Below are 27,497 nucleotides of genomic sequence, written 5' to 3'. Positions count from 1 at the left end.
CACAAAGCCTGGTCCTATGGTGATCCTCAATGAACCATGACTCCTAGCGTTCCTTGTGTCAGCCTTTCCAACAATGACTCTGTGCCCAGCCATGTGACTAGCTTTGGTCAATAGGAAATTGGCAAGCATGACACAAAAGTAACGGTTGCTGGTAAGTGCTAGCACATTGGGTTTGTCAACTTGGAATGCTTTCTTGGAACCCAGGTACTATGTGAAAAGGAAGCTCAAGAAGCCATGTGGCGAGGCTGATGTAGAGAAGAACTGAAGCCCCTGGATGGTGGTCTCAACAGAGCAGCCAGCCAGGGACCATCACCAACTGCTAGCCATGTGAATGAGACATTTAGACCTTGCAGCCCTCCCAGCACCCCAGCTATTACTACATGAGGCAGAAGAACCACATTGTTGATCTATAGAATTGTGAGAAGCAGTAAATTGTCATTGTTTTAAGACACTAAATTTTTCAATGCTAGTCATTTCATGTAATTGAAATTGCACAATATGTAGTCTTTTGTGACTTGCTTGATTCATGCTGTAGCATGTTTTCAAGTTCACTCAGCAATAGCATGCCTCAGTACTTCATTTCTTTTTATGACTGAGTAATATTCCATTGTATGGATATATCACACTTTGTTTATCCATTCACCAGTTGATGGGCATTTGTGTTGTTTCCACATTTGGGCTATTATGAACCATGTGGCTATGAATAGTTGTATACAAGATTTTGTGTTCACATATGATTTTATTTCTCTTGGGCATGTGATTAAATACCTAGGAGTGGAAATGTTGGGTCAAATGGTAACTCCAAGGTGGCTGCATCATTTCACATTCTCACCAGCAACATCACCCTCTTTTTACAGATGAAGAAACTCATATTATAGAAAAGTGAGGATGGAATTCTGTGACGATCCTGCATTTAAAGGACCATTAAAGAAGAAGAGCTGGCAGTGGAATTGGAAAAAGAGCAATTGGAAGGAGCAGGAAAAGGAGAAACCATCATCATACAACTGGAGAAAGAGAGAAGGTCAGAAGCATCTGTGTGAAAATAATCACAGGCAAAAGAAAGGTAAATTACAGTAATTATTGAAGAGAGGTTTTTAAGAACGTACTTGGCTTCTTATTCTTAGGAGGTTTCTGCATTCTTAGGAGCTTCAGGGAGAATGGCGGTGGAAGAAACCAGGTTGCGATGGGTGACAGGTTAAGCGCGTGCAGGCAGCATGTTTTTGAAATTCACCTGTGATGAAAAGAAGAGAGAAAGAATCGCCCTTAAGCTGGAGGGGACTTGAGCATGTCTGTAGAGAAGCGAAGCCAGAGTGATTAAGGAGCAGACACAGCTGAGAAGATGGTGAGACACCGTGTTGGAAAAGCCGAGGAAAGCATAGCATCCGACAGAAGGGAAACCTAGTTCTCTGTAGCCACGGATGGAAGGAGAGCAGGGTGGCTACAAGTGAGAGTGATCTGGGGGAGATTGTCAGATGACCCCTTCTAGAATTTTCTGTGTGGATAGGTTCAGAAGTCCTGAGAAGATGCTGAGATGTAAGTAAGCTGTGTTCCTTCCTCCCTGTCCTTTCCCCCAAGACCTAGCAAATCACCTGCAGGGGGAAGCGGAGCCCTCGGCAGGCCCTCACAGCAGTTTTCAATGCAAATGATGAAAAGACACTGGGGGCATTCAGTCTTTTAGATTGCTCCACTGTTCAAGGAAGGTTTTAGTCTTAAGCCACATACCACAAGGTTCAATGAATTTTGGAGGGGCTTTCTGGGATTCTGAGTATTCCTTATGTATTCGTGGAACCTAGGTTTTCAAAGGATGCCAATAAATGTGGATTCCTGGGCTGTAAGACATCAGCTGAGAGGAAGTGTCTAAACTGCCATTAATCATTCTTGTTCTGTAGTATATTTATTACACATCACATTTTTTCCTTCATAGCCCCCCAAAGCCTTCCTAATTGAAAAGCCAGGAAGTAGTTCATTGTTTCTTAAAAACGGAAGCCATAGTGCTTACTTACAGTAAGTCTCTGCCATTCCAGTTAATAGTTCTGATTTATAAAACCTTCCGGGGCTTTCCTCGAGGAGAAAGGAAAAACCCCAGTGCATGTACTAGCAGCAGATTTACCACAGCCCCTGCTGATAGCAGAGGTATTTTAATAAAATCCAGCATAGAAATGCAGGTTTTGTTACGCTGACTCCAACAGATAATTAGCTGCAAAAGTTTGACAATCTCAGGAAAAAATGATCGGCATGACGACATGTGGTTTCAAATATAGATTACGAATTCTGGGGGTGGTGAAGGGTGGAGAAATCTGTGCTTTCAAGTGAAATGAGAACCTTTGCCATGGAATGCTAGGACATCTCCTGGGCCCCATTGAGCGCCACTTACCAGCAGCTGAAACCATTTAGATGGGCCTGTGTCTTCCCTCTGCAGAAAACGATGGAACTACCCCAGGGTCCCTTACAGTTCTGAATGTGGTCCCAGAGAGTTCAGGGACAAGACAGTGGATCTTTGCATGAGTAAATTCCTCCATCTCTGTGGTCCTTGCTGACATCGAAGGAGACTTTGGTGCTGTTGTTGTGTTGCTTTGTTTTGTTTTGAATCACAATTGATGGGAAAGGCAAGATGGGTGTTTTTACCTGAAGTTCAGGGAGGTGAAGGAATTCTTCCTAAGTCACGTAAGTTCAGGTGGGAGAGAGATGGCTCCACGTTTCTTGGTAACGTTGTCCAGAAATTTGCTCATCAGACCATACCTGGTAGGTAAAGTTTAAAAACTAGTAGCCCCTTTTGTGTGTGCCTTTAAAGATGAAGAATCAACAGAATGGCTTGAGTATCTGTTGGGCAGGAGGGAATTTCGTTTGAAAGACTCATCTGATATGGTTGGTGACACAGTGAGTTCAGTCCATTTTACCTGCCTTTACTGATCAAGGTCGTTTTAAGACTTGCGTGTCTTCCAAGTGGCTTGTGGCCTCAATAAGATGTTTGCCCAAGGAGTTTTCTAGGAACTTGGAGTCAGCTGCATCTAGTTTGAGTTGAGCCGGTTAAGACTGGATAGTTAAGATTAGATAGGACCCCCAGCTGTTCAACTGGGCGTGCGCAAGTGTCCACTGGATGACCTTTAGAAATCGGAGGACCAAAAACTCCACCCCCAGAAGATGCCAAGCCCTGTGCGGCCTGCCCAGAAAGACCATCACTGCACTGCTTTCCAGTCACATTTCCCCACGCTCCCCGCGCCTCAGATCACCTGCTTCTTTGTTATCCCATAAATACCTCAAGCTCCTTGCCTTCAGTGGGGTGGATTTGAGATTGTTCTCCCATCTCCTTGCTTGGCTGCCTATTAAATGAGCCCTCACCTTGCTGCACACCTCACATCTCAACGTTTGGGCTCACTGTGCATCGGGCAAAACAAGCCTGATGACTTTGGGCGTCTGCTGAGCTCCTGACCTCTTGCCACTGTCTCCCTGAATACCTGTTCCTTCCCAGCTACCATCCACTGACCTTTTCCCTTGAGGTTTTCAAAATCCCGTCCATACAAGGAAATTCTGTAAGGTATAATTTCAGTGAATATTTTGAGGTGATGCCCAAGAGTAAGGACTACGTTGCCAGAAGCAATGTAAAATTGAACAGCTCTTTTCAAAATTCTCCCCAGCCAGCGTATTCCTGCTAATCTGAATGATGTGTGAATTGGGAGGGGGGAGTTCGTTTTCCTTGAGACTTTTATTGCCATCTGCTGAGAAATTGTTTCATAAATATAAGAACCGGAGGTTGATATCTCTTCCTGGAGTTGTGCAACACAGTTGTCACAACTGGAAGCAACCACTGGGAGCTTCTTACTGGCCATCTTCTTGTGGCCGAGTCTTTCTGCCCCACTCTCTCTCTGCCCCCCTCCCCACCAACTCGGTTTCCTCCTTTAATTTCCCTCAGGTTTCTTCTATTCTAGGTCCCTTTACTCTCTTGTTTTTGAGATACCTTAGAGAAATTTAGAAATCTTATTTTTAAAAATTTTGGGGTTTTTTTTGGGGGGGTAATTAGGTTTATTTATTTATTTTAATGGCACTACTGGGAATTGAACCCAGGACCTCATGCATGCTAAGTGCCTGCCCTACCACTGAGCTGTAGCCTCCCCTAGAAATCTTATTTTATTGTATACTAGCAACATGTAAATTCTTACTTTATTTTAATATTTAATTTTTTACTTCTCTCTCCTACTCATCCCACCCCTGGCCCAAGGGTTACCCTTCTTAACTGGGACAGTCCACCAAGGATTTCTGCTTCCAGTTTTTACATTAACTTTCTTTCCCTTTCCAGCAACAACAACAAAAAGACTTGATCTGTTATAATCTCCGTAGCACCTTCTACCTCTCCTTTAAAAATCTGCATATTATAGACCTGGCATATAGTGGCTATGTATTAAATATTTGCAGATGGAATATTTATTTTAAATGTATAACGGTATGTAGTTTTTAATAGGATATATTAGATGGTGAACTAATATCAGAATTCTCAGTGTGTAGTTAGCAAAGTGCAGAGCTCACAGTCGATGCTCAAAAGATATTTGTTAAATGAATATCTGTCAACAAAATAACCTGTTTTCTACCTAACCCAGGGGCCTCTGTGGAGCTGAGCCTCATGATGCTAAAGAGAAATAGTGCAGGAGGTTATTTTAGTTCTTGAGGTTATCATGGTTGAGTCATACATGGGATGAAATTATTTACAATGAAAACAACTCTACAACATGTTAGTCCCTTCTGTGGATATGTCACAACTTAAAAGGAGTTTCAAGAAAGTTACTTTCACATTTTAGCCTCAGAATTCTGTGAAATAGGTACTACCTGCCTCTGCCCTCTGTCATCCCACTTTACAGATGAGGAAACTAAGCAACTTGGTTAGGCTCACATACACCGTAACTGATGAACAAGAATGTGAACAGAAATCTATGAATGCCGAGTCTTGTACATTTTCCGCTACATTACAGCATCCCTGGTTTGGAAGCAGAAAACTGAGTGTTCTTTCCCATGTAGATATTTTAAAAATATGTTCTTTTGCAAAAGCATAAAACACATTCCTCAACCCCAGCACAAGTCTCCAGTCTAGAATCCAGATCATGAAGTGTTCACACAGCATACTTTGAAATAGGCCTCATAAAAGCACAAAGTTGAAATTGTCTCTAAGGATTTTCCCTACGTAGACTGAGTCTAGTGGGGAAAATGAAATCTTTTCCCCAGGGCTTCACAAAAGTGGAGTCTGAAAGACTGAGCGCTTGTGAAAAATAACAGATACTTTTAAAAAGTTTTGATTAGAAAATAGAAGAATGGTACTGAGTTTGAAAAAAAACAACAAAAATGAAAAACATTTATGACATTTGGAATAGTTAAAAGGATCATGTAATTTTAGGGCTGCAGGAGACTAGAAGAAGCATCTAAAAGTCCCTTCCTTTAACAAAAAGAAGCAACATTTTGAGTCACAACCAGGATTAGCTATGTAATTTGTAGGGCCCAAGGTAAAATGAAAATGGGAGCCTCATGCTCAAAAATTAAGAATTTCAAGATGGTGATCACAGATCATTAAAGCGAGTGTGAGACCCTTCCACGCATGGGGCTCTGTGTGACCGCAGCTCAGGTCACACATCTGTGAAGCCAGCCCTGGTCACAATATCTTTAATACTAGTACTTTATCTTTACATGGTACTTTACAGTTTATATGGCCTTTTCACAGATATCTAATTGGAGTTTCGTAATATCTCAGTGGAGTAGAATGAATGCTACCTTTATTTTGAAACATTCCCCCATGGGAATAATTTACCAACCCCAACATTCTGAGCGACTAAGATGATCTAATGCCCTTTGTACCAGCTGTGTTTCATTTCAGGATGTTAGCAGCTTCTATTAGATTACACAAGAAGCAGCTAACTTGCTCATAGATAGGCATTCAACAAACTCTTCAGACCTCCTGTGAGCTGAGCACTTTGCTAAGCGTTTCAGATGTCTGACATGAACTTCACAATAACTCAGAGAAGGGAATGAATCATTCCCGAGGTACTAATGGGCATTCTGAGAACCAGAGAAAGAAAGTTGGACGTTCAAGGTCACAGATTAGTTAATGAAATATTTGGGATTTAAATAATGGTTCCCAGACTGTTCTGTGGTGTTCTTTTAAAAGTAGTAAAAATCCTCTAACATGAGATACAAATGTAGATTTCCAATTGTCCACTAAGGAGATTAAATCCAAATCAGTAAATTGCTGTTCTTTTACTACCTCTCCTCTCTCTTGCGCGTTCTTCTGCTTCAGTTTCTACAGCAGAAGGTACAGGAGTATAAAGATGAAAGTTACATCCGTTTTAGGAGATCGCCTAGTAAATGAGTTAGAATCACATTAAATGACTCGATCCCTGCCCTCATGGCAGTGCCCGGATTGCTTACTTAACCTGCATGAGCTCTTCCACGTTTCTAAGCAGCCTTGCAAGTTGGGCAAAGCCATGACTGTTTCTGGCCAATGGACCACACTAAAGTCTCGTGTATCATTTCCAAGCTAAGTTGTCAAAAACTCCTTCATGACCCTTTGGCTCCCTCTTTCTCCAACTGAGTGACCCCAGGAGCCATGTGTTGAAATATTGGAATCACAAGGTAGAAGCGTAGTGGCTCCCTGAATCACCACTTGGAAGGGAGATTCCCTGGAGGACCACGGGTCTTGCAGTGGACTTGATGTGAGCAACAGAACTTTTCATGTACTAGTCACTAAGATCTAGGAGTTTGTTACTGTGGCGTATCCTAGCCTCACCCTGACTAATAGCTAATAGTGTTCCTCTCCTTCTGGCTTGGTTCCCTTTCCCTGTTTTTGACACTTAGCGCTACAGTGAACACATATAAAGGCTTTCAAAGTTTCTCCTCAAGCTCCTTTTTGTTTTCCTGGAAGCTTTGACAGCTGGCCAGTGTCTGCTATTTCCCAAGGTTGAGGCCTCAAGCTGTTTGATTTTTACATGAAAAACAAGCCTGACCCAAAAACCTGAGGTACTTGAGAGCATCCATGAGTCAGAGGCTTCAATAATTTCTAGGTCTTTCTAAAATAAGTTAATTTAGGGGAAAAGTGGTTAAACACTGAAATGATAAGCAGCTGGTTATCTTATTAGCCTGGGTACTTGTTTCCAGGAAAACGGTAAAAGGGAAAATGTTTATTTTCCTTAGCCAGGGATGGTATAGGAAAAACAGAATCCCTAGGCATAATCATACATCTCACATTTAAATAGCAATACAAACAATAGTTTGAAGACAAGATTGCATGAGATGTGATCATCACATAAGTAATGAGACTGACTTACACCCAAAACATATAAAGGGCATGAGTTTTCCTCAGGAAAGTGATCATCCTCAGAGGCTAAGGGCTTTGAGCAAAGCTCTTCCTCCAGACAGTCAGCGTCTATGATAACTGCACTCACCTTTGCTCCATATGGTAATTGTAGCACATGTTGAGTGGGAGGGGTGGGCTCCAGGAGCTGAAGAACTTATGTTAACGACGGTCCCCGGACTAAGTAAGCCAGCCTCGCCAAACCTCATTTCTCAGCTGTCAAGTGAAGGTAACAGTGGTCTATCTCATAAGTGATGGCCAGGAATTCATGAGATAATGCATAGAAAGCTTTCAGCCTGGCACAGAGAAAGTGCTCACTAAACACCAGTTGTTATTCTGGAAGACTCTCAGGGATGGACATTCTTATCTTTGGAGGATGACTTTAATGTTTGAGACAACAAGATGCCTTCTGGAGTCAAAGCTGGTGAAATAGGACCTGCCATCAAACTCACCAAACGTGAGGCAACTTAAAGCAACAAGAATGTGCTCCTCATTTGTCAGTTAGTTCCTTCTATGCGGTCAAGGTGGCTAGAAGGGAGACCGCCTTTACAGCATCTGAATTAATCCTGGGAAAATAGTCGGGTCTCTAACAGGAAAAAAGATATTCAAGCCAGAAGCAGCAGCGGAGCAAGTGCAGGAGCCAGTCAGGCAGGGAACAGGAGGTGGAATAGTCTGGCTGCAACAGAGTGGAAATGGGGCCAGAGGCTTGGCTTGAGTTCTTTTGCAGAGTATCTTGAATTCTACAATGAAGGAGTTTTGCTTGATTCACTTGGCAGTGGGGAGCCACTAAAAGTGTTAGAGTGAGGGAGTAAAGGGCTGGACTAAATTGCGGAAGGTACTAGAGAGGAAGGGAGCAAGTAGATGGCTCCTAAAATAACACGAGTGAAATATAAGTGGTCCTGAATTTAGGGTGATGGCAGTCAAAGAGGAGGTGAATTTGACATGGACTATGCATGACTTGGGAACAGAGTGAAAGGAGTTTGACATGATCACCAGGTTCAGAACCTGGTGCCTGAGAAAATGTTGGTGCCCTTTATCCAAACCAGAAAACCAGAAGAAGGGGCTGGTATGGGGGAAAAGGAAGAGAAAGGAGTTTGCTTGAGGCCATGCTCACTTTGGGCTAACCATGTGTTTGTGTGGGAATGTAGGAATGCCACATCAAAAATGTCCCTTGTTAAACAGAAGTGGGCCAGACTTGGGCGAGATGGGGAAGAAAGCGAGTCTGCATGTGACTAATTTCATGAGTTGCCACTTTAACACCAAGCTAAAATTACCTCTGGCTGGATCTAATTCTTGCACCAGTAATTCTTTCTAGCTATTAAAGTTTTGCAATACTTTTGTAGCAGCTAGCCACTTGTGGGCACAGTTGGCCAGCTGCCCCTTCCCTGGCAAGGACAGATGAAACGGACCTCTTTACAGCACCACTTGGGCACACAGTTACTAATGACTGTAATTTTTGCATGTTCACCAAGCATCCACATATGAAAACTTACCTGTAGGAGGACTAGGGGAAGTCAGCTGGAAATTTGGCCCAGGAAAGAGAGAAGACAGAAGAAAAGAAGAGCTACAAGCAGGAGTCGAGAAAGGAGAGGGAAAGTGGGAGCTTTATTTATTTATTGAGCTTTTTTATGTCCCAGGGTAAGTGCTGAAAATACGTGGATGAATAAGATGCAACCCCTGAGCTCTCATCCAGTGGGAGAAAAGTCTACTATGGAAATGATTAGGAGACGACAGTGAGTTTTATAGTAGAGCACACTTTGTTTCAGATGCACCCCACTTAAACTGCAGCACAAGGATCAGGGAGTCCATATTTAGGAGAGAAAACTGAGATTCCAAGAAGTTAAATAAGTTGCCTAAATTCACAGTGTGATCATTAGGGCTCCATTGGTTACAAGTGACAGAAACCAAATTCAAATTAGTTCGAAGTTAAAAAAATAAAATGGCGCCTCATGTGACGGAAAAGTACAGGGAAGGTGAGGGGTTGCTCTGGCTTTTTTCCTGGATTCAGGTGCCCCATCTGTGCTGTCTTGCGCTCTGCTTTGTTCTGTGTTGCTTTACCCTCAGAAAGCCTCTCATCTATGGGGAGGGAAGGTGGCTCCCAGAAGTCACAGGTTTTCATGCTCCTTCAAGCTCATAGCACACATGGACCCCCAGAAGCGTTCTGATTGGCCCGTCTTGGTTGCCTTGGACCAACCACTGAGTCGAGTGGGATTGCAAATGAAAGGGAAGGCAGAAACCATTTGGGGAGGGCAAAACACCAAAGAAGAAATGAGAAGAGGAAGCAAGAGAAGCAAGATGGTGAGAAACTGAGGGGAAAAAAGAAAGGGAGGATAAAGGGGAAAAAGAAGTACTGAGGGGCCATCCTGCAGCCTTCAACCCCCTCCTCTGGAATCCCTGCCAGAAGCCGCTGCTATTTTTTGGAAAGCTTTTTCCCGTCTCCCTGTTAAGACACGGAGAGCCAGATGCCCCATTAATCTTTCAAAAGGCCACTTTGGCTTCTCGTGGCAGAGCTGTGCACATTTGGCTTGGTTCCCTCACATTAGTTTTCCTTCCCAAAGGCAGTGGGACTTGGCAGACCCACCCAAGACCCATTAGGACCACAGGGACCAATGGCTGTTTTCACAGTGGCTCGGTTTTATCTGGGGAGATAGTTGTCAGCCCTGCGCCTGAAGGGTTCTCCTACCATTTGTCTGGCCAGGCACTGCTTGTACCGTACTCTTATTTCTCAGGCCTGTTTGCAGTGCCTGGTACAATGCAGGGTGTAGTCAGAACACTAGGGAAGCCTTTCTCCTAGCTGAGCTGACAGTTGGGAGCAGGCACGGAAAGCAGACCCACGGAATAAAGAGGAGTGTGACACAACAGTAGCTCAGCCAAAAAACAAAACCAAACCACGTAAGAAAGGGCACAAAACAGACCATTTGTCTTACTGAATGTCTCCATTCCACCCTTGGAGAGGTCACAGGGACAGGTGATCAGTCGATTTGGAAAGCGTGGCATGTGACTAGCACTCCTGCAAAGACTATCGTGGGGCATGCTTGTCTCAGCTCCGTCTCTTTGGCTCTTTGGAATTGCATTGCCAACTGAGAAGCACTGTAATGGGCTGAATTGCATCCCCCACCAAATTCATAGTTTGAAGCCTTAACTCCCTGGACCTCAAAATGTGACTGTTTTGGAGATGGGGCTTTGAGAGAGGTAATCAAGGGTAAGTGAGGTCGTAGGGGTTGGGCCCTAATCCAGTATGACCGGTGTCTTTATAAGGAGAGGAGGCTGGGACACAGACACACACAGAGGGAGGACCGCATAAACATACATGCAGGAGAAGATAGCCACCCGCAAGCCAAGGAAAGAAGCTTCGAAGGAAGCTAACCCTCCAGACACTTTTGGTCTTGGACTTCTGGCCTCCGGAATTGTGAGAAAAGAATTTTTTGTTTTTTAAGCCACACAGTCCATGGTATTTGATACGGAAGCCCTCACAAACTAATGTACCTACTCTAGCGGGGCTAGAACGCGTGGCCGGGTGAAGCTGTGAGGCTTGGCCGAGCAGGTGTCCCCCTGCCCCCATCACACCTTTTATGGTGAAGATTGCTTCATTCCAGCACTCTCTGGATTAAATTAGAAACAAAGCTAAGAGTTCACCCTCCACCTGCCTTTCTTTTCATCTTATTTCTCAGTTTGTTCGGATATCAGATAAGGAAGCAGGGATACTGTTTATTGGTCTTCCTCAAAGAGTCCAGATTAGATGATGATAGTCAGGAGAAGCCTACTTACACTGGGGTAACAGATGGCCTCCCAAATCCCGGTGGCTTCACAAAACAGTCGATTATTCCTTGCGCACGTTCTGTTATCAGCCTGCTCCGGTGGAACTTGCAGTCTCTGCTCATCCCTGTCACTCAGTCACCCAGAGGCCCCAGGCTCATTACAAAGGTCCATGGTCACCGCAGCGGGAAGAAGCAAACATGGTGTTTTGTACACTGGCTTTTAAATATCCCTCAGAGACACATATCACCTCCAATCACATTTCATTGGCCACAGCAAGTCATTTGATTACGGCTAACATTAAAGGATTGGGAAAGTGTAATCCTATCTTATGTCCAGAAGAGAGAGATCTGGAAATACTTGTGAACAGCCCTAATGGCCAACATAGGGACCACCATCGCTGCCCCCAAGGAGGTTATAGTTTAGAGATGGAGAATGAGGACTTGTGCCCAGACTGTCATTCCTATGTGAAGAAATGGCCCTTCTTGTGTGTGTGTGACTCACTTGAAGGTCTCAGATGAACAAGTTACTCCCTAAGAAGTGAGGCTTTAGAAAGGAAAGTTACAGGCATGCTTCTGCTCATTCAATGAACGGACTTCTTAAGTACCTATTCATATGCAGGCACAGGTACTGCCCTGAACCTTGCAGGATTTTGGGGGTCCCTGACCTCCCATCCCCCTAATGTCAGTAGATTCTCCCAATCATTGTGAAAACAAAAATATTTCTATAGATTTCCAGACTACAGCAGGGTAGAATTATCACAGAAGTGTCTTTTTTTGCCAATTTTTCATGCTAGAAAAAAAATTGTATTTGGGGAGAAGCATTCATTTTACAGCAGGTTTTGTGGGGGAAGCATTTGGGAAAGAGGAAAAGCAATGGGTTTCCATCTCAATGATCCAAAAGTGAGTCATGGAATGTTGATGAAATGATCTCCCCAGAGCTGGCAGGAACCTCGTAGACCCTCAAGTTCAAGTCCCTTATTTGACAGACAGAGAACCAGGATCTGATTACTATGAAGTCTATTTTTCGGTTGTTGGGGGGGAACATTCTTCTTCACTGCCCTGGTCACATTGTCCTTCTTCCAGCACTGCCCCCCACAACTCCTGTACTACACCTGTCTGTCCGTGACTTTGGACTTGGGTAGGGTAGAGGCAAGAGGGAGTTGGGGAGAGCAGAGGGTTAAGAGAGAATAAGGAAAGGAGGAGCTAAAAGAGCCAAGCAGGAGGTTGATGTGGTGAAGGGGAGTTCAAGCCACTCCAAAGAAGATGTGTGGTATGGTGGACCTCTGGGCCAACCCAAGCATCGGCCGATCAGGCCATTCAGAAAATACAAGGAGATTGCTATAGAGGAGGGGTTCTGATGACAATACCAACCAGTATTATTATTACTTTTCGTATTGATAGTGTAGCTTCTGGAACTAGAGGTCAGCAGAACTGTTTGAGAATGAAGGCAGGAAATTGGCTTGTAAGCATCATCAAAACTCCGTTGGTTTCCTCTTCCTCTTTTAGACTGACAACATGGTTTTAAAGAGGATGAGAAAGCACTTAGTTTGTTGTGGTGAGTTAGTTACTCCAGATGTTGGATCACCTGCTTCAAGATTTCAGCTGAGACTTGCAAATTCATTTCATCTAAGACCATAAGCTAGTTTCAAGCCTTGGGTCCCTGAAGCAAAACTGGTACCACTCCCAGGCCATAAGACATGTGCTGCAGGTCTAAACTGTTTTCATGCTTAGAACTGCTTCTACATTGGGGCTGCCCCAGGAGTTTCAGAGATGACTGGGAAGTCTGAGGGAACCACAGAGACTCATTAGGAGCTGTTTACTTCCTTTCCCTGCAGTATCTTAATGGGGATATTGGTGGATCACTGGGGGGGTTTGTGGGATGGTTGCCAAGGACACCAGGAAGCAGGAAGTCAATTCATCAGTGCCATCTGGTGTGAGAATACTCCTTGGCTCACCTCTGCACGGACCAGACTGCGGCTGAGTGGACAGGGAAGGGGAGCGCCCCTGCTGCCTCCGCCGCACTCTGCCAGCGGGCGCGCACATGCAGCCCAGGAAGGAAGTCGAATGTATGTTCCCATGTTTCTCAGGTGACAAGTGTTCATGGGGCAAAGGAAAGACGTGCAGCCAGGCAGAGTCTGAATGGTGCTGACTGGGGAGGCAAAAATCAAAACTGGAGAGTGGCACTAGGCATCGAGTCTGCAGGACGAGGTTAGGCATCGAGTCTGCAGGATGAGGTGAGGCATCACCAGGGAGGTGAATCCGCAGGGAAGGAGGAAGGGAGAGCCAAATGGCAAGGCAGCTGGAGGCAAGTTGATGAGAATAGAGCATACAGATATCTGAGGCCCATTTCTCCTTGATGGAGACAAACCCTAAGGGACGTGGGTGAGAGCTGGCTGTTCATAAACCAGTTCCTTTAGTAAGATGCTGCCTCAATCGCCTCCACCTCAAGGCTTGGAATGGAGTCAGGTTCCCGTCTCGGGATTTGAGGAAGTGACTGTGACCACTCGGCCCCCACGGAAACCCTGTGATTATCCTGGTTGCTGAGTAGAACCAAGGACTTCTCTGCAGGGGGAAGCCCTGAGGTCCAATCTCAGCCAGTCCCCACGGGGCCAGGCCATAGGATTGTCTTCTAGCGAAACATCCTCACTAATCCTTTGCCTTTGTACTGTAGTTTCGAGCTACTCCAGCGACCTCAATAGGGGCCCTGCTCTGCGGTCTAACCTCTCCCTCCCTGGGGGCTGGATTCTGCTTTGATGACCCCACTTCTGGAAATGTCTTTCAGTATGGTATCATGTGGAGAGTCTCAGGGCCCATCTCTCTGACTCCTGAGTAAAGAACAGGGATTTATTTCAACTTCCTCACCCTTCTGTTGGGCAGTATCCACATTGACAGCCCAGAATTTGAATGAGAACATTATGTAGTTATCTGCAAGTCTTGAGTATTCCTCAGAGGTCGGCTTTTTGTAGTAGGGTTAGTAGCCCCACTCCATGCTGGATTTATGGAGTGGAGTTTTTCCCTAGTCTCTTCCATCTCCGTGTTGCTGAAAATTTAGGATGCCTTGGGCCCGAGCCCTTCCAGGTGAAAGTAATTTATAGCCTCCTTCCATCAACTCCTCCTTCAGGGCTCTCTGAGCCTTCTGAGAGCTATATGGGATGTTTTAAACATTTCATGGAGAGTCAAGGAGTAATGTTCTAGCTCCTGGGGTTCTTCTCCGTGGGATCTAGCCGTCCTAGGTGCAGACTACAGGGAGGGGATCAACTTGCATTAAATTGTAAGCACTAACCACAGCCTAGCACCTGGAGAGTTTGCCAGCCGCTATTCTCTTGCCTTAAAATAGATAGCAGTCGTAGAGCATCTATTATTCTACCCATTCAACACATCCTTTTACAGGACCCAGGAGCGAAGCCCGTAGGATGGGTGACACTCACATCCCAAATCCAGAGAGTCCTGTAGGAATCTCTGTAAAGAGAATATCGTCCAAGGAAGAAAGTGCATATATATCTGCCTCTGTCTGGTCTGTGGAAGACTGTCGCAGGCTTTGAGGCTATCTTCTGCCCCTCAGGCATGTTCTCATGACTCACAAATCCACACCATCTATCGTGGCAGGGATGGTTAATGTGATAGCGCTGGCTGGACACTTGCCTTTCTCTCTGCTCACCCCATCACATAGAAATGGACTACCTGGCAACCTCAATCATTCAGAACATGGCCCCAGACAAAGGGAGGTGTGGAATCACTTTATATAAATATATTCTATCTCCCCAGTGAGACTTTTGTTTCCTTCCAGGATAGGTAAGAATCTTATTTTTATTTACATCATCCAGAGACACACTTGCCATTTTGTCTAATACACAGCTGGCAGGAAATAGAGCTTTGCTGGCTGATGATGGTGGAGTTGAAACCTGCCTTTTGGTGATGTCCACTTACCAAATGTCATTGGTCCACTTACTGGAGCCATCCAGAAAAAGATTTCTCCCTTCCATAGAAGAGCCTTTGCTTTTTAAAAAGAATGCTTTCCCCCCACCCTTCTGTTTTTAGACATCATAATTGCTTTTGAAATATTTGAAAGCAGCAATCCTGTGGACTTTAGAGGAAGACAGGCCAGAATTGAATCCCACTTTTGCTTCTCCGCAGCCAGAGACCCTGTCGTCCATTAAACTTCCTTTAATTGTCTTTAAAACTGAGATGGCAACCAGAAAGGCATAAGGCTTCTTGAGAGGTAATGACACAGATATGCTGGTCCTGAGGAAGCCTCTGATCAATTATTAAATTTGAACAAAGTAACCCAGGTCTTTGTCCCAGTGCCTTTTAACTCCAAGTTTGGGTTGTTTTCACTTTGATGAGTTATCACCAAGCCTAATCAAATTGACAGAAAATGCTCATTGGTTACTTACTTATTCTTCCAACTATCTTTTTGCCTTTATTTAGAAAAATATAACAACACATCTGGGATCTATTACAGGGTGGTATATATTCCAGTATATGTTTCTGCTAATGCTTTAGTAAACAGAAACTGCCTGCATGTTGACTGCTCGAATACAGTAGCCGCTAGTCTGCCTTGAGTGGGGCTCAATATAAAGTTAAACACTGCAGGATTGAAAAAACAAATGGTTCCATCAAAAGTAGAACTCTAGCCCCAGCTGTCTCTGAATCACCTTTTATAGTTAAGATATGCTTTTAACCACTTCCTACTGCTTAAAATGAGGAAAGTTTTAGAAGTCTGTGAGTCTTTATTTATATCAAAGACAAGTGTATCAGTTCGGAATACTTCCGCTTGTTAATATCAGTACACTTACTCATGGTGGATTGAACACAGAGAGGGGTGTTTTGTCATTGTTTTCATATTTTCTCAAACAGAAACCTTGGTTCAGGGCCAGTATCTCTATGAATCTTTGATTTTCCTCGCTGTTGTACGTTGACTGCCCTGACACCAGACACCATGTCTGCATCCAGTTGAAGAGCTAGGAGTGAGGAGGTAGGACCAGCCACATGCTGCGTGTGTTCAGAAAAGCAAGATATTTCCCAGAAGCACTGAACAGACTTACATCTCATGGTGTCACAGGGCCACCTGGGTCTGCAGGGGACACTGGGAAAGTGAGGTTTTACCTATCCCAGCCTCTGTAATGAAGGTAGACAAGAGAGAAAGAGATAGAGATGGGTGTTGGGTTAGTCAATCCCCAGTGTCTGTCATCATGAACCTCATAAAAGTGTTTGTGGGCTGAGGCCAACTGCAAATCTCCTTCAACTGATTGCAAAACTGCAGATGGATCAGGCTGTGGATCAAAGAACTTTGAAATCAGACTCACCCAAGTTTAGGTCCTGCCTCTGCCACTTACTGAGCAAGGTGGCCCTGGAGAAGTCACATCTTCTCTTTGAACCTCTATTTCCTCACTTATAATAGTAGTATGGGGGATTAGTGTGGAGATCAAATGAAAGACTGCAAAAGCACTTTTTGTGCTGATAACACCTCTGCACACATATGTTATTAGGCTGACTACCACTATTAAGTGGTAACAAGTAAAAGAGGAATGAGGAGTGTGTTCTATACTACACAGAAAGCCAGGCCTGCAGGTCTGTGATAACCCAGCTCTACCTTTCTTTGGTCCTTCCTTCATGTGGGTCGTTGTTTTCCACCCCTAGACTGTGATCTCATTGTGTCACGTTCAATTTGATATCTCTAGTGCCCAGTGCACAGTGGTAGGTGTTCAGGCAATGTTTAATGAATGAATGAAATTCCTTCAGAAGCACGGACTAGTTGGAAAAAGAGGACGTTGTAATTCAGTCAGACACGTTCAATAAAGACAAGTTTTTCAGGGAATTATTCAGCAGCTATTTAAGAATCAATAGACAAGGAATTCTAACAAGAAGGTGGTGGCAGTGAAAATGTAGTTTTCGGGTCTCAAATTTCCACCAAGCCACTAGACACAAGAACCCAAACCCATGAGTTACATTTGCAAAAAAACTGGGTGACAAATTATATCCTTAAACCCAAAAATAGAGTGGGTGATGCAGTAATGCCAGAAACCATAAGATCTGCATTGTGTCAACATCTGTGCTGGAAGAGCGAAGGAAGCAAGAGGATGACGGAAGGACCTCAAATAGACAACAAGTATTCACCCAGAAGCGCAGAGGGGTGATTTGAGAACAGCAGCTAAAACGGACATTCCAGTGGGATTTTGCTCACTGGAAGATGGGTGAGGTCACAGTAAGGACTGAAATCCTGGGGTAGTCTAGCCCCTATGAAATCTTGAAACTGACAGCCCATTTCTCCTTTTCAGGATAAGACCCCACACTAAGGAAAAACTGCTAGAAGTGGAATCAAATTTAGCAGGTCAGAGACAATATTGATGAGGAAAGAAAAGGTTTAGGTAAAACTAGAGGAGAAAGGGATAAAAACCAAAATTTCAGAAAGAAAACCTTAATGTTTTTAACACTACATAAAACCACAGAAGAGTGAGCTCTATGAAGTTAAAGATGTTATCTGAAGAAGATCTCCTTCTTCTAAAAATTAGGAGGAAGCAATTTCACACAAAAAAAATGAGCAATACGAAACTATGGAGGTTAAGTTCCATAAAAAGTTATTTAAGGAAAAAGGAGACTAAGACATACGTAATAGCCCTATGGAAAATGAAAACATGCCAGAAAGACATGTCCATAAAACAGATCAAAATTTCAATTTATTATTTCAAAACAACTAAAGGACATTAAGAAAGTGATACAAGACATGATAGAACAAAATAAATCATAATTAGGAAAAAACTCAGACAGAACTGAAGAAATAATTTAAAACAAAAGAACAAATTATTTTAGAAATGAGGACAAAACTTTAAGTAGCACAGAACTAATAAGCACAACGAATGATGCTTTAAGAGAAATAAAAGGTGAAATGAGAAATATTTTTTAAATCAAAAATAAATGAAGAAAGAAAAGTATTAGAGAACATGATAAATATTGAAGATAGGTGTAGAAGATCCAGTATATAAATAAGCAGGGTACCCTGAGAAAAAAACCAAAAAAAGGGAACAGAACAAATTATAAAAACTGTAATTCAAGAAACTTTTCTGAAATTAAATAACATTTGAAACTTCATATTGAAAGAGCATATTGTATACCTGTGAATATTAACATAGCCTGAGCAATAGCAAGAAATAATACTAGATTTAAAAGAAAAAACAAAACCCCTTAGGCATCCAGGCAAAAACAGCTAGAAGCTTATCAAGGAGAGAGAATTAGATTACCTTCAGACTTTTGGGCCATATTTTACAGCAGCATACTATAGTATACCATATTTAAAATGGTAAGTTTAAATTCAGCTATACTTACAGTAAATGTAAGTGGTCTAAAAAACTTTTTTAAAAGTTTAAACTCTTTCAATACTCAATACCCCTTCCCCCTGCATGTTGCATTCAAACTCTGCCCTGTGATGGCAGAGGGTCCTGGATGAGAGTGAGCTTCCTGTCCACCCCCAGTAGCAGCAGACCTCTGCTTTGAATCAGTGAAAGATCCTGAACGTGATGTTTTCTTGCCCCTTCTCCAGCAGCAGAGGGGTTTTCCTAATTGCAATACAGCCAGTGAGGGCTTGTTTTCCACCCTTTCTCCTGCTGCAGGCAACTTTTACCTTGAAGTGGGGCAGAGGGACTCACAGGAGAGTTTTCCATTTGTCTTGCAGTGGCAGCCAGTCACCACCATGCACTAATGCAGGGCCCACAATGTGGATAGGCTACTCCAGGAAGTCCTGCTCTACCTCTAAAGTTTGACAAACCTGCTCACCCTCACTGAGGACTCTCAGGCCTCCTTTCCTGCCCTCGGTCTTTCTCATAAGCACTCAGTGAAGGATCATGGAAAAGAGCTGTTGAGTACACGTGGGGTCCTCTGTGTCTGGAACTCCTACGCTGTCATGCTAGCCCACACTTGACATTTAAGAAGCTGTTAAAATTTTGGTTGTTCTTACCCACTTTTATGACTATCACTTCTTCCTCCCACATTCTGCCAAAGGTAAAACATTTTGTGTGTCCCTGTATTCTCAGAGGGATTTGTCAGTCTTTGGAATTCAGTTTATTTGGTTGTGTTGAGACCTCAGATCTCTGATGGACTGAAAAGAATGAGATTTTGTAGGTTACGAGGCTTTGTTGTTGATGTTGTTGTTGTAAGAGTGGGAGTGATGTTCTCTTGTGGCTTTCTCCATCCAATGAAAGAGAAGCTCCCATTTTTTAAAAACTATTTTTAGTAATTATAATTGGTAGTGGCCATATTAGTATTGTTATTCGGACTATTGTGTATGTAATTACATGATATGGGATACAGCAAATGAGTTAATGATGGGATATTTTAATTCTCTCATTCACTGTGTCCTTGAGAACCAAGGTTTTTGGTATGGAAGAAAGGAGAGATAGACATACATGGTATGGAAGGAATCAAGTAAAAACTGTGCAGCCTTGAATTTGAATTGGAAACACCATTACGAATTTATAAGACATTTCATATTTAAATACATATTTATTTCCTAATTCCATCCACCAAGAATGTCTAGAAACATGACTCTCTAGTTGCAATAAGCATCTGTAGTGTTCAGATCGTGATCTTCAGATATCTTTTCCTACCACCAGAAACCAGGGTTTCTTTGAGAGATAGCTGATTCAGGTTTGGGGTAGGAACTACGTAAGAGGAGCCTGGCACATCTTGTCCTACTAAATAGAAAAGATGCGGTCAAAGACTTACAGGGTTATGGCGAAAGGACCCACTGCCAATCTTAAGAGATTTCCACTGGCCAAAGATAGGACAACTTGAGTTTGAATTAACGATAAGAAATGCAATGTACTTACACCCATTAAATATATTTAAATTAATGATTTCAGATTATATATCAATACTTTAAATCAAGCCAGTCACTTTTACAGGTCATAGAGAACGAATTCACTATCTTCAAAACAGGTAAATAACGGAAAAAATCAAGCATTTGTCCTTTTCTGTATAAACTATGCAACTGAGTAACCAAATAATAGATGAGGAAAGCATCTCTCTATAAATTATTCCAGCCAAAAAAGTAAAATGAGATGTAGAATTAGAGTGTCGCCGTTTTTCAATCTCCAGTGAATTTATGGGTCTAGGCAATGAGCCTCAACGGCTGTTGACATCACAGAAAGAGAGACAAGCAGACATACGCTATCTAATGAAATAACATGCCACTTCCTGTGGTCTTGCCAAAATGACTGGGTTAAAGTTTTATCCGTCTCCGAATCCAGCTTCTGATTTGTAGATAATGCAGAGGACAGAGAAACATGTTGAACAGCACCATGAATACACAATCAGCAAAATCCAGACAAGAGGGAGATTCCACAGGTCAAACCACCAGGGATCTCTAACAGATAAATTATAAGCAAAAGCAAGGGATGGAGGGAAAACCAACAGATTCAAGGAAAAAAAAAAAGGAAAAACTTATCAGATTTTTGAGAGTGAGTGAGAATAAACTGTAGTGCTAAGAATGTACACTTGGATAACAAAATCATAAAGAAACAGAGGGAAATGATTATTCTAAAAGTCAAGATAGTGGTTATTTTTGGAGAGAGGAAGGGAACACATGTGAAGGGCTTCTGGAATATCTGGAAAATTTCTATTTCTTGATCTGAGTGAGTGTTAGCCTTATAATTCACTAAGCTCTGTGTTTGTTTTGTATGGTTTTCTGTATCCGTGTTTTATTTTACAATAAAAGTATTTTTTTAAAACTCTGATTCACTTTAGAACAGTCTCTTGAGCTCATCCCCCAAACAGTGAATTGCATATATCTATGTATAAAAATGAAATACATAATAAATTTTTTAAAGAATAAATAGGCAAGAAGTATATATTTAAGGATATATTTTAGATTGAATTAATTTCCCTAAATGCCTTCATTAGAACCTATTTCACAGAATCTTTTCCTTCCGTAAAAAATCCTTTCAGAAGAGTCTATGCACTTTTTTTCTAAACTTGTCAAACTAAATCACTAGAAAGCATTTCCTTTTCAAAGTCCAAGGAACATGCAATCCTCTGTATAACAAAAAAAGGTGTATTAAGGTTTCCAATCCCCCACCCCTTCCTCGCATTTTAGAGGGGAAAATACACGTGTGTAAATATGCACACACTTATTTATGAAAGCCGCGTAAATGCTGTGATGTAAATGTAGAAATGGCATTCAAAAAGGAAACCTCCATGAAAAAGATAAATACGTTTTTCAGCAAGCATTAGAGGATGAAACAGTTTCATCAGAAGTGGAAATACATTAAAGAACGTTATTTGCCATCTGAGCTGCAATTTCAAAGCCAAAACGTGAGCCCAGTGTGGGAGTTTTAGCAACAACGGAACTCGCTGACTGCTGAAAGAGGATTCCGAGTCCTCCTAAGTCTTTTGAAGTTCCGTTCGGCTTTGTCGTCAGATGTCTTGACATAATCAGCCCATTGATGCCTTGTGCTGTCGTGTGAACACAAGCATTTGCTCATGATTCCATGTCAGGGCTGGAGGCAAGGAGAGGTTCAGATCCCTTTGACATCAGGGCGGCTGGTCAGGAAGTTCTCAGATGTGCAGCAGTGTGAACTTTGAGCTGAACTGCTGCCCAGTGGGATGCCTGTCCTCTCCACCTCCACTGGCTCAGGTCTTCAAAGCCTGGGGGCATCTGTACCCGGTGACCTGCATGGCTGGCCTGACAAATCTCTTCCCCACGGGGTGGTCGGGGTGGAGGGAATTGAAATGACTTACTCATCTTTATTTCTCAAATTTGAGCCAGAGCATGTGGGAGACCCTCCAAGATCAGACAACCCCCCAGTTGCTCCCTAGTTGCATTGGTCACTGAACGGGCATCTGCTTGGCCTTCTTTAAGAAGCGTGGTCCCCATACTTTGGGATTAGCACTGATGATGATCATAATGCTGGTACACACTTACAGGAACATGAACATCATCCTTGTTTAATCATGACAACAACCACAAAGGTAAATATCACTTTCTTCACTTTACAGATGAGACCACTGAGTGAATTCACCCAAGAACACAGACATAATTAGTGGGGGAGCAGGGATTTGAACTCGGGCAGCTCTGGCTCCCAAGTCCATTCTCTAAACCACCACACTATAGTGCCCCTGGCTTGGGAATAAACACAGTCACTTGATATTGTTATATAATACATGATATAGAATATCAATATTATTACTCTTATTATTATACTTTACATAATTAACAATATGAATGCTATTATATAATAATATTTATTATTACTATTTTATATACATAGATGGTCTGTTTTCTCAAACAATTCGAAAGGTTGTTAAAGAGGAGCATAGCATTCTTTAAAATTCATCAGGATCACAGATTACCAAAAAAAAATTATGCTGAACTTACTTGTTTTCCCAAGGAGATCAAACCAGCGAAGGAGATTGATGCTGAAAATAAGCCTTAGGATGGTAGACCACCACACTGCACAAAAGCACTGTTCTGAGCCAAGACAGGCCCCCAACACTCTAGACAGAGGACAGTTATCCTTCAGGTCTCATTGCCATAGCTGGTGCTGTTCATGGAGGACGCATAAAAGCCAGGTGACCCTCTAATCACAGTCCCCACTTGACCAATCTTTCATCACCTGGACTCTGGTCCTTCTAAGATCTCAAGTCCATTTCTGTCCTCATGCGTTCTGCACAAACATCTAGTATCTAAACCCTATTTGATGTTTAAACAATACATTCATATGTAAAATAGATATGAGAGAATGATAGTCTTTTTCTCCATACAGTTGCCCTAAATCCCAGAGGGATTACAGTCTCTCCACCCTGAGGGACATCCGGCTATACATGACCAATTCATGCTCATGAGCTCCTCAGGCAGAAGCTCATCTCCATTAAAGTCCACCTCTTTATTTAATTGGCTTTCCCCACTTCATCCCGTTTCTGTCACTCCCAAGTCCAGAGAGAACTCTCTCAATAAATCACTTTCAGTGAATTCATTTCTCAGGCTCAGGTTCTAGGGACCCACCCTACGACACTTTCCCAGGTGACATAGTAATGTAGTGTTGAGACCTCAGATGGAGGACAGCACCCTGGAGAGTAGCCTGGACCCTCAGCAGACATGTTTAAGAGAAGAGAGAGCCTTGTGATTGGGAGAACGAGTTGTCTCTCCTGACTAATAGAGCATTCAGTGATGGACCTCAGTAGCAGGAGTTTCTAGATCTTCCTCCTGGAGCTCATCAACGGATGTGACTCAGCTATATCCTCCATTGCTATCTGTGTTTTGACAAGACTTCCGAGAGATTCAGATAGACGCTCAAGCTTGAGAGCCGCTGAATTAGAGCATCTGGTTTTAGCGGATCTAAGTTCTTCCTCTGAGCCGTCCTTGCCTGAATGAGTACAGTATAATCCCATTAACAGACCGAGTTTGGATGAATGCAGAAGAGACTGTTGAAGCTGGATGGAAGCTCATTTCCCCCCCAACCCCTGTCTGATTCTTGTACGTAAATCCTCGTCCAAAAAGGAAATAGCTTTTTTTTTGGTTGCAAAAGGGATTGTTGTTTTGTGGCAAGCGGAATGCTTTGCTAATTTTAGGAAGATGGCTTCAGTTATGGATAGGAAGCCTTGAGGGGAGGGGAAACTTTGTCTTGAATTTTTAAAAATTATATTTCTTTATAAAATGTGTTTTTAAAAAAAGGTTCACAGAAAAGAAAACCCCACTAACAAACCTCAGCTGACTAAGACAAGACTTTAGGGAGCCGTTCACCAGGTCCCCACCGCTACAGCTGAGGAAGCTTGGAAGACAGTGGCCCTCAAGATTGCACTTTAAAAAGAGAGTCTTTGCAGTTTAAATTGGGTCTAGGAGGAGACAGAGCATCTGTCTGAAATGTTTTGCTTGTAAAGTCCTTGAGAACATTCCTCTTCCCTGTGCTTACTCTGAGCTATGAGTGCTCCTGGTTCCCTCAGAGGGTCATCCTAGTAACCAAGTGCTCAGGAGTGCCCCGGGCTTTACAGTTTACAAAAGACTTCCACATTCCTTATCTTGTTTACTCTCCAGCAAGCAAGGCAGATCATGATTTTCATCTCACAAGTAAGAAAACTGAGACAGACGGAGGAGGCAAGTTGGCCTCTCAGACGAATAAAAATCATGAACTATAGTTTTAGATATTTTATCCCCTTGAATTCTTGACGTGAGAAGAAGTCTTGTTTTCATTTCACAGCTGAGGAAATTGAAGGTTTAGAAAGGAGCCATAACTTACCTAAAGTCACAAGGTTAGGAAGGCAGGGGAACGTGCCTCCAGCTCAAGGTGTCTGGTCCCCAGCTCTCTTCTCTGGATCGGAGATGAGTACTTTAAGTAGTTGGTCCAGGAACTTATATAAACCTCGTATGAGCCCCTAGAAAACGGAACACTTCAAAATAATTTCCTAAAATTTAATTTATCCCAACAGGAGACTAAATATAGTTCCCTGTGCTATGTTCAGAGTGAGCTTCTGAGTGTAGTACTTATTACAGCAAATGTTCCTAATGCAAGGACTCGCCCAGCTATGTTTTCTTGGCTAGGCCCTCTGTTGGCCGCTGGGCCCGGGGGCAGGGCTACTGTCCAAGAGGGTGGCACCTTCGGGACATTTTTGGCAAGCCTGGACCAGCCCACACGTCCAGCAGGCAGGCCTATTTAAGACAACATGTCTCACATGGATTTGAACTGCTGTCCCATGAGGGCGTCTTAATTACCCTGGCTTCTGGTCAGCTTTGACCCACATGAGTCATTGGGATATAAGTGAAAGCTATATATGTCACCTTCTGTTTAGAAATGTTTGATAACATCCCATTACTTTCGAGATGAAGTCCAAAGTGGAAAGGACATGAGAAATTTCGAAATTCTAGCAGCAAGAATCTATCACCCAGTTGTCGTAGCTTCTCTCATTCTCTCCTTCATGACCGATTTATTTAAAACACCCACCTTCCAGATGATGATGATGATGAAGAAAGTGGGGGTGGTAGGGAATCAACTGAATAAAGCAGCAATGCTCTGGCAGAAATCTGGAAATGAAGATCGCTTTATTAGCAAGTTCTGGCTTTTTTTGGTTGCAAGGAAAAATGTGGTTTTTGTTTTGTTTTGAAGGAAATCAGGCCTATGTCAATCATCTGCTGTCTCTCAGTCTCCAGGCTTGGCTCAGAAATGGATATGGGTCCCATGTTGGGCCAGTGAGATCTCAGGATGTATTTTGTTGAGGCTTCTGGGAACTGAAATGTTTTACTTGTAAGGGAGAGCTGCTCCCTTGTCCCCTGGGGGTTGTCGTGTGTGGATTGGGGCAGTCATCTTTCTCCCAGCCTGAAGAGAAAACCAGTCCCCAGAGAAGGACAAAGTCCAGTGAGGCACACACAGAAATGAGCCAAGACCACGCTGGGTCTTACGATGTGATTCCTTCCCCTACTTGAGGGAGGGCCCCACCGTCAGGAGCTGTGTGTTATGTTGTCCAGCACAGCTGGCGGGGCGCAGCACCTGGCGTGGAGAATGGGCTTAGTGCAGGAAGCAGAAGATGGGCAAACAGACAGCCACTGAACCTCGGGTTTTCTCAGTGCGTCGGATGAATTGCAGGCTTAACCTCATGCAGGTAATAATACACTTCCAGGCTGAAATTCAGGGACAAGCAAATCAAATTTTTGATGAAGAGACTTGAGTAGAGTGTTGGGGAGAAAAGTGGCAGGAAAGGATGGAGAGTGTCAGTGCAAAGGGTTGTGGCTTTGGTGCGGTGCCCTGGCCAGAGTCACGTGTGTGAGGCTGTCCCTGCCATGGACACCGCGTACTCCTGTGGGCTTGTGCATGGCGAGCCAGAGAGGTGCTCGCAAGGAGTCTGGAAGAAGCGTTAGAACTTTATGAGCTTAAGTACTTTACCAGAGTGTAGATTACATCCAAACCTGGAAGTTTTCAACAGCAGACTTGCTGTGGCTTTCCAAAAGCTTCAGGCTTGCCTTTCCTTCAGTAGAAAGTCAGTCTGTGCCAGTTACAGCTGAGAACCTGAAAACAACCATGTAGATTTTGAACCTCATATTTGATGAGATTTTCATGCCTTTCTGCTATGCAGACATCCAACAAGGCTGTGGAGGTAGGTCACATCCAACCCACCGGCTCTGGCTTTTTCTGAATTAGTGGCTGCCTTATCTTAAAGGAACTTCAAGGTCCAATTGAAAACAACACTGACTAGATTTTACTTGAGCACTAATTTAACTTGGCCAAGATGCTTGGCCTCTCTGGGCCTGCAGCCTCTCTGTAGAGTCAGAGATTGACCGAAATTGACACTGAGTTTCTCTGTATTGAGAAAAATCATTCCATGAAATGAGAATCCAGATAAGGTTTAGAAAAAAAAAAGAGCATGGGATCAGGGGACAGCCTAGAATTCGAGACCCAGTTCTCCCACTCGCTAGCTCGGTTAACTCCCTATGTGGCTCTGAATCTGTTCCGTTATCTATAAAATAGAAATAATCTCATTTCCATTATCTATGCTACGGGGATTTTGGAAGGCTTCAAAGAGATGATGCGGGCAAAACTGACACAGAGTTGTCATTTAATTAAAAAAATTAATTCAACAAATTTTATTGAGCATATGCTACGTGCTAGGGGGATAAACAAACTAGGCATCACCTTTCCCCTCGTGTGTAGACAAAGACTTAGAAATCATACTTATAGATGTATAACTGCCATATAAGACCTACAAAGGAAAGTAGTAGGGTGCTGTGACATAGACATAATACATTGCTAATTCTCGTCCCAACTCCTTTTTGTATCCGGCAATGCCACCAAAGCCATCATTCACCAAAGGTCTCCCTTGTAGCCCTTTTAATGGCTCATTAGGGAGAATGCATTGCCCCAACCTAGATTTCCCACTAGGTTAATTTTCCAGTATCAGCAGTCTTTGGGAGATTCGCTGATTTCACTTGCAATTCATGCATAAAATAATACAAGACTGTTCCCGCGAGTGGGAGGCGAATCTTGGATCTGACGTTGCCAAGCTCATGTTCTTTCTCTCAAGTCTACGTTAGCGCTCATCTCTGCTGAGGTAGATTTGATTAGTCAACACATCCTGCTACCATCATCATTGACGAAGCTGTCTAACTACAAAGAATAAGGGCTTTCTGCCCAGTCTGACACCCACCTGGCGCCAGGTAGATGCGGGGTCTCTGGGAGAGCAAGCCAGCTCGTGTTGATCCTGTCTGAGAGCCAAGGAATGGGAGAAACCTCACTCCAGTAGCACGGGAGTTTAGCTCTGTTAGGTGGAGACTGTTTGGCATCTGAGAGAAATGTGGACATGTCACTTCTAATCTCAGTGCCACTATTTTCTCATTCACAAACAGGAACGGTCACGGCCTGACCTGTGCATTGTGCAGGGTTTCCATTCACATCATAGGAGATCAGTGTCCTCTCCCTTCTTTCAAATCCATTGCT

At 43.2% G+C, this 27,497-nt stretch overlaps 2 long non-coding RNA genes across 9 annotated transcripts in view; one reads left to right on the top strand and one right to left on the bottom strand.

The window, feature by feature from the left end:
• Window positions 1-24,583, bottom strand: part of LOC123612967 (uncharacterized) — a 46,050-nt gene extending 21,467 nt beyond the window's left edge. For 6 of the 7 annotated variants that reach the window (XR_006720272.2, XR_012510685.1, XR_012510682.1 and 3 more), the window contains exons 1-2: window positions 24,312-24,583; window positions 1,107-1,231 (exon numbers count right to left, since the gene is read on the bottom strand). This is a non-coding gene — a long non-coding RNA (uncharacterized LOC123612967). The remainder of the gene's footprint in view (window positions 1-1,106; window positions 1,232-24,311) is intronic. The other variant, XR_012510686.1, reaches the window with a different exon arrangement.
• LOC123612968 (uncharacterized) overlaps window positions 1-27,497 on the top strand; it is a 178,856-nt gene that overhangs the window by 100,013 nt on the left and 51,346 nt on the right. The window contains exons 5-6 of one of the 2 annotated variants that reach the window (XR_012510688.1): window positions 858-1,063; window positions 1,144-21,558. This is a non-coding gene — a long non-coding RNA (uncharacterized LOC123612968). Of the gene's footprint in view, window positions 1-857; window positions 1,064-1,143; window positions 21,559-27,497 lie in introns of those variants that run through there. The other variant, XR_012510689.1, reaches the window with a different exon arrangement.

This window comes from Camelus bactrianus, chromosome 12 (assembly GCF_048773025.1).
Source record: "Camelus bactrianus isolate YW-2024 breed Bactrian camel chromosome 12, ASM4877302v1, whole genome shotgun sequence".
Classification (NCBI taxonomy): domain Eukaryota; kingdom Metazoa; phylum Chordata; class Mammalia; order Artiodactyla; family Camelidae; genus Camelus; species Camelus bactrianus.
This window is presented reverse-complemented; position numbering and strand designations above follow the sequence as displayed.